The sequence below is a fragment of the Halichoerus grypus genome, chromosome 3, assembly GCF_964656455.1.
Source record: "Halichoerus grypus chromosome 3, mHalGry1.hap1.1, whole genome shotgun sequence".
NCBI lineage: Eukaryota > Metazoa > Chordata > Mammalia > Carnivora > Phocidae > Halichoerus > Halichoerus grypus.
Window position 1 is genome coordinate 104449250 of NC_135714.1, and position 7838 is coordinate 104457087.

A 7838-nucleotide genomic window follows, 5' to 3' on the forward strand; every position below is an offset into this window, starting at 1 on the left:
GTACCTTGCAGTGAGGTGGTGGGTTCTGCTAGATGCATTCTTTCCAGGAATCTAACAGGTCGTCACCATGAAAGCACGGAGCTCTTGTCACCCCAAAGGGGATTTATGGACATATTTCAAGAATTTTCTCCAAGGGACTGTGCTTGGAGACTACCTGGTCTCTGTAAGAATGAAGCCTGGGAACCAAAGGAAGGCTTTCAGCCAGGGAGAACAGGCTGAGGGTGAGAGGAATAAAAGGAAGGAGGAGTTGAAGTCTGAAAATGAATGCTGGTAGTTCATGGTTTTGCATTGGGAAAGCTGTGCTGGAAACTATTTGGCTCAAGTCCCTTGCCCTGTCTTGCAGCTCTTCCTTATGATCATCATCTGTCAAATAGTTCCTTTCTGTTTGCACTTGCTCTGGCCCCTCATGAGAAGAATTAGATGTTTTGGATGGCAAGCTCTGAGAAGAGAGCCCTCCACTGTTTCAAGTAGTATTAAGTCATTATAATATGTAGCACTGCTACAAACTAAAGGTATTCAGACAGATGGCTCATCCCTAGGCTGGTCTCTAGGTAACTATGACTCCCATCTGTGAGGCTAGAGATTAGCTGTCCTTCATGCCATCAACCAAGTTCCACCCCAACCCCACATCTGGAGGTATGACAAGCTCCACCAGCTTTGCCTAGAATCCTTGTCTATGATCAAAGAAACACTATTCTCTCCTTCCCTGGAGTGATGAGTAGCTATAAACATTCATCTTGGCCCTGCAGCCCCTAACACATGGTCATAAAAATTTTTAAAATGTGATGTTGGTCTATGCTGTGTCCTCTTCTTTGGGTGTCTACTGAGCCCTTGTTAATCACCTGAATAGGAACCTCCCCAACTTCCTCCCAAGGGGCAACAGCAGGATCTCATAGAGAGGAGTCTACAGTCTGAATGTAGGCCTCATTTTGGACAGTTATTTCTGTTTCTAGGAATAAGGATCATTTTTGGAAAATTACTAGTTTTCATCTTTTTTTTAAGATTGATTTGAGAGAGAGAGAGACAGAGTGAGAGAGAGCGCCAGCAGGGGTCAGGAGGGGCACAGAGGGAGAGGGGGAGATAGAATCTCAAGCAGACTCCCTGCTGAGCTGGAGCCCAACGCAAGGCTCGATCTCATGACCTGAGCCAAAATCAAGAGTCGGATGCTCAACTGACTGGGCTACACAGGCGTCTCACTACTTTTCATCTTTCATTTACAAAAGTAATACATCTGTGTCATAAAACAAAGAATTCAAAATACATATAATTGTATGAAGTAAAAAGCAAAATATAAAATTACTCCCTTTCCTACCCTAATTTTCACTCCTAATTTTCTTCTGCTAATTTTCACTTCTCTAATTTTCACTCATTCTAGACTCTTTTCCTATGTACATAGAATATCAAAGAATAGATATAGATATACAGAGACTGAATAAAATAGAATTATATATGGAAGAAGAGATCTATGGAAATATAGAGAGATAGAGATGCAGACATAGAAAAATGTGTTTTTTAGGGCACCTGGGTGGCTCAGTCGTTAAGCTCAGGTCATGATCCCAGGGTCCTGGGATTGAGCCCCGCATCGGGCTCTCTGCTCAGTGAGGAGCCTGCCTCTCCCTCTCCCTCTGCCTGCCGCTCTGCCTACTTGTGCTCTCTGTCAAATAAATAAATAAAATCTTTAAAAAGAAAAATGTGTTTTTTAATAAAAATTTAATCTTACTATGCATATTCTACAACTTTTTTTTTTTTTTTTTTTTTACTTGACAATATGTCAGAGACAGCAATCCATACAGTATTCATATACAGGGATATCTCATTTAAATAGCTGGATTAATATTTCATTGTATGGCTATATACCATAATTTATTCATTCATAGCCCTATTGATAGATATTTATATTATTTCCAATTTGTATCTCCTACAAACAATGCTGCAATGAACACTCTTAAACATCTATATCTTTAAGCATATGTGAAATATATCCCTTTAAGATACATATACCAGATTTCATTTCCCAAGTAGAAAGATTATATCCTTTTAACAATTTGATAGAAACTGCCAAATTGCCCTCCAACATGTCATATCTGCATATTTACACTCTCACCAACAACAGAATTTCCTTTGCTCCTCCACTCTCGAACACTTTATGTTATGAATATTTTAAATATTTGCCAATGTGCTTAGGCAAAAACATGGTATCTTGTCATTGGTTTGTCTTTCCTTGATCAGTAGTTAAGTTTGGCTCATTTTCATATCTTTATTATCAGCTTATTTCTTCTCTGTGAACAGCCTTGTTCATATTCTTTGCCATCTATTGGGTTGTTTCCTACTTACTTGTAAGGCTCTTTTTCTATTATATATATTTCCATTTCACATAAAGATATGTTAAACATATTGATATTATTTTCTTTATGGCATCTTTGCCATATAGAAATTCTGAGTTTTTTTTTTCATTTAAATTTTTTTATTGTTATGTTAATCCCCATACATTACATCATTAGTTTTAGATATAGTGTTCCATGATTCATTGTTTGTGCATAACACCCAGTGCTCCATGCAGAACGTGCCCTCCTCAATACCCATCACCAGGCCAACCCATCCTCCCAACCCCCTTCCCTCTAGAACCCTCAGTTTGTTTTTCAGAGTCCATTGTCTCTCATGGTTCTTCTCCCCCTCCGATTTCCCCCCCTTCATTCTTCCCCTCCTGCTACATTCTTCTTCTTCTTTTTTTCTTTCTTAACATATATTGCATTATTTGTTTCAGAGGTCCAGATCTGAGTTTTTATGTTACTATATCTGAGAATCTCATGTTTTATGTCATGAATTCCTGTTTAATATAAAAAATGTCTTACTTTCTGTAATAGTAAATGGTAGTAATGACTAGTGTTCATCTTGCTTAATTTTTTTTTTAATTATTATGTTCTTGCTTGAGTAATTCTAATGCCGGGGGGTCACCATGAATTTGGAAGTGCTTTTAAATGAATTTGCATTTAATTCATCATAAGACTAGCTATATGCTTTTTTGAAAAATAATACATATGGTTGAAGATGATTTAGCCAATCTATAGACAATGCCCCATGCATTGATAGATTTATCGGCCCCCTGAACAGCATTGTTTTAGAACAAAGACTGGATACCAGCCCTTTATCTGATATGTCATTTGCAAATATCTTTTCCCATTCAGTAGGTTACCTTTTAGTTTTGTTGACTATTTCATTTGCTGTGCAGAAGCTTTTTATCTTGATGAAGTCTCAATAGTTCATTTTTGCTTTTGTTTCCCTTGCCTTTGGAGACACATCTAGCAAGAAGTTGCTGCGGCCAAGGTCGAAGAGGTTGCTGCCTGTGTTCTCCTCTAGGATTTTGATGGATTCCTGTCTCATATTTAGGTATTTCATCCATTTTGAGTTTATCTTTGTGTATGGTGTAAAAAAATGGTCCAGTTTCATTCTTCTGCATGTGGCTGTCCAATTTTCCCAGCACCATTTATTGAAGAGACTCTCCTTTTTCCATTGGATATTCTTTCCTGCTTTGTCGAAGATTAGTTGACCATAGAGTTGAGGGTCCATTTCTGGGTTGTCTATTCTGTTCCATTGATCTATATATCTGTTTTTGTGCCAATACCATACTGTCTTGGTGATTACAGCTTTGTAATAGAGCTTGAAGTCCAGAATTGTGATGCCACCAGTTTTGCTTTTCTTTTTCAACATTCCTCTGGCTATTCAGAATCTTTTCTGTTCCATAAAAATTTTAGGATTATAAAGATGTGGTACACACACACACACACACACACATATACAGTGGAATATCACTCAGCCATCAGAAAGGATGAATACTTACCACTTACATCAACATGGATAGAACTGGAGGGTATTATGCTGAGCAAGATAAGTCAGTCAGAGAAAGATAATTATCATATGGTTTCACTCACATGTGGAATATAAGAAACAGGGCAGAGGACCATAGGGGAAAGGAGAGAAAAGTGAATGGGAAGTCATCAGAGAGGGAGAGAAGCCATGAGAGACTTTTTTTTTTTAAGGATTTTATTTATTTAAATGACAGAGAGAGACAGCGAGAGAGGGAACACAAGCAGGGGGAGTGGGAGAGGGAGAAGCAGGTTTCCCATGGAGCAGGGAGCCCAAGGCAGGGCTTAATCCCAGGACCCCGGGATCATGACCTGAGCAGAAGGCAGATGCTTAATGACTGAGCCACCCAGGCACCCCAAGAGACTCTTACCAATAGGAAACAAACTGAGGGTTGGTGGAGGAGAGGTGGGTGGCGGAATGGGGTAACTGGGTGATGGGCGTTAAGGAAGGCATATGATGTGATGAACACTGGTGTTATACGCAACTGATAAATTATTGAAAACTACATCTGAAACTAATGATGTACTATAAGTTGGCTAATTGAGTTTAAATAAATAAAAAAAGAACAAAGATTGGACATGTAATTATTATTGTAATTATTTGTAATTAATTTTGTACATATATGTACAATTATGTACATTATTTTTTTGTAATTATTTTGTACATATAAATCCAATCTTAAACCACACTAAGGGGACAAGGTACTGAAGAATCCTGAAATGACATCTGAGCATCAAAAATGAGTATTTTTTCATTTCCATTTTAGTGATGAATTATAGGACAGTTTTAGTACTTCAATTCTTTAAATATTAATTGTCCATGTACAGTGTGCATAAATGAGAGTGACTGACTAGCCAAGTGGAGGACAGGCAAACAGACTCTTGTGATATTTGCTCAAAGGCTCAGGGCTCAAAGTCTCAAAGAAATCAGCCTTTAAATTGAGAAATAGTCACACCTAAGAGACTCTTCTGCTAATAAAGGTGGCAGGGGTAGCTCCTGCTAGGAAAAAACCTTGGACCAATTTAAAAAATAGTAATATTAATAATTATTAGAACAAACACTTATATAGGGGTGCCTGGGTGGCTCAGTTGGTTAAGCTCTTGATTCAGTTGGTCTGACTCTTGATTTCAGCTCAGGTCATGATCTCTGGGTCATGAGATCTGGCCGAGTTGGACTCTGCACCCAGCACGGAATCTGCCTGTCCTTCTCCTTCTGCACCTCCCTTCCCCTCGCACTCTCTCTCTCTCTCTCTCTCTCAAATAAATAAATAAAAATAAAATCTTCCAAAAAAAAAAAGAACAAATACTTATATAGCTAAGTGCTTTACAGACATTATCTCATTTAAAGCAACAATGTGAGAAGTAATGATTATCCCTCCTTACAGACAAGGAAACCAAGGCACAAAAAAGTAAAACATTGAATGATTGGGTGAACTGCCTGTAAAGCCTGACCACTTCTCTCCACAACAGGAAACTACCTCCATTGCCAATATCACTGGGTTATAACAGAACAGTCTGTACAGTTCATGATACTCCATGAAAGGATTGGACCCCAATGATGATGCATCTGACACATGGATTTGGGGTAAGGTGGGGTAAGGAGTTCTTTTGCAAAATTATTCTTGGTGGTATCCAGAATGTAAATGTATATCTTGTCTGGGTTAATTAAATAATCAGCTTTCAATCTGGGTTGGAATTTCCAATTGCCTCTCTTTTATTTATTTAACCAGTGACAACCTGGTCCAGTGTAAGACTTGCCAATGATTTTCTGATATTTTATATCCATAAAAGAAGAAAGAAAAAAATGAATAAACTCCTACAGCCATTTGGGTCTTGAATAGCATAGACAAAATCAATCAGAAAATCAGCTATCTTGACAATTTAATGGCCAAAAATGTAATTAAGTTATTTACATCTGTTTCATCAATTATCATTCATTTTCCATGTTATTTGAGTCTTTTCATGGCAATGAGAACATTAGAACACTCACCTGCTCCAGTTAGCCCCCAGAACTTTAAAATAGACACCGAGGGGGAAATCAGTACAGATTATAAAGAGAGTTAACTAAAATTAAGTCTTCATGATAAGAAGAGATGGATAGTTCATTGTTTGTAGATATCCACCATTAAGTCATCACAGTCATCACGGGTCATGTCAGAGCATTTAGCAAAAGTCCTGTTACTTGTGCCATCTGTATGTGCATCAGCTGGAGACTTTAATGGCATGACAGGGATGTAGGACTCTCTGGCCCTTGACCTGATTTTTGTACAGCTTTCAGAACCACTGCTCTGATCATTGCTGCTGTGTTTAGAGAATAATTTTTAATGGAATTGGTATTCAGATCATCATTTAGAATGGAGACCTTAGAAATGTAAGAGTTAAGGCAGTTGAGGAAGATCAACAGTGATCATTGAGAATGATGACCCCCCAGATGACCACAACCCAAATGACCCACAGAGTTCAGGAAAGCTCTGAGTGTCCACCTCCCTCTCCTTTTGATTCTGCCTCACCTTCTCTCTGGATCTCTCTATTCTTCATTTCTCTCTTGTTTCTCACTCCAGATTTCTTCTCTTTTCTTCTCTTTCCCCAGGTTCATTTTTGCTTTCATCTCAATTTGTTTCTTGTTCAATCCTCATACCATGAAACCAACATATATTTTAATTATAATTATTTTATTAAACAAAGCTTTCTAGTTTCTAAGCATTCATTTAAAGTAAAATGACTTGAGTGCTATATTCTCTTTTAGGAGCAAAGAGCCTTTTTTATGACCTTCGGTATTTGATCTTTGTTGGGTTTTTTTCCCTCTCTCTCATGAGTCAATGATACTTTTACAGGAAAACAACACTACTCTTTGCCTTTTCCTGATCTATGAACATATAAGTCAGGGAAAGCTGTAAAAAGGCAATATCTGCTTAGTATCTGAGAAAAAGATACTTTGGGAATATGCTGTTTTCTTTCTGAATCTCTAAGGAGGTATTTTATTTTAGAAAGAGCTTTCTTACCTGTGTTAATTTTTCCCTGTGTTCAGAGCTCTCTGAGCTGCCACAGTCATGGACCTCTGTGGAAACTTCCACACTGTTAGTTCCTACTTTGCACATAACACGCCCCAAACCTGAGACACACACACACACACAATCAGAAGGCACCACCAGGGAGAAAACACTTTTATGTGAGTATTTCTATTTTATTTCCTTCACCTACTAAGTTTTATGCAGATAATCCAGGAAGAGAAAGTTGTTTGGTAGGTTTATATTTCCCATAAAATATTGCATATCATAATTGGTGTACAATAATAGTTTATTAAATTCCATTTATTATTGGGTGGAGGCTTCCTGAGACAGCTCAAGGAGGGTTTTAAGAAAAAGACATTAGATTAAAAAGCCCTTGATAGCTGAAAGCTATATGTGGAATAAAAGCTCAACATCCTTCATGTTGTGTCCTCTGAGAGCATTAGACTATATCTGGGGGGTGGGGATCATGAGGTGACTTGGTTGAGATGGAAGGACAGTCTCAGACACATGCAACAGATTAAGGGAGTTTTGAGACCAAACTAGAGGAAGGTGAGAAAAGTACATTGGAATTGTGTTCTGCATACATATCTAGTGCACATATCAGGTATTAATATGTGCCACAAATAAGGTGACATTTCAGGAGGGTAAAATGTGACAAGGTTTGGAGCAATTGACTGACAAAGACCTGTAGAAGTTTTAGGAGACTCATGATCTTATTATGTTAACAAAGCAATATATCGTGGCCCTGACAGGGCTCCTTGGAGAGGCTGCCGTGTGGGGGAAGGGGAGGGGGGATTGGCAGCATTTTGTGCCCCTCCACCCCTGCTTTCATCAGAGAAAATCCTCTTTTATCTGTTTTACACATGGGGTCCTGGGTAAGATTTAGTTTAGAAAAAAAGGTTTACCTTCTAGAAAAAAGAAAGTTTTGAAGTGACTGATTGAGCTCCCTATTTACCAAGTCCAG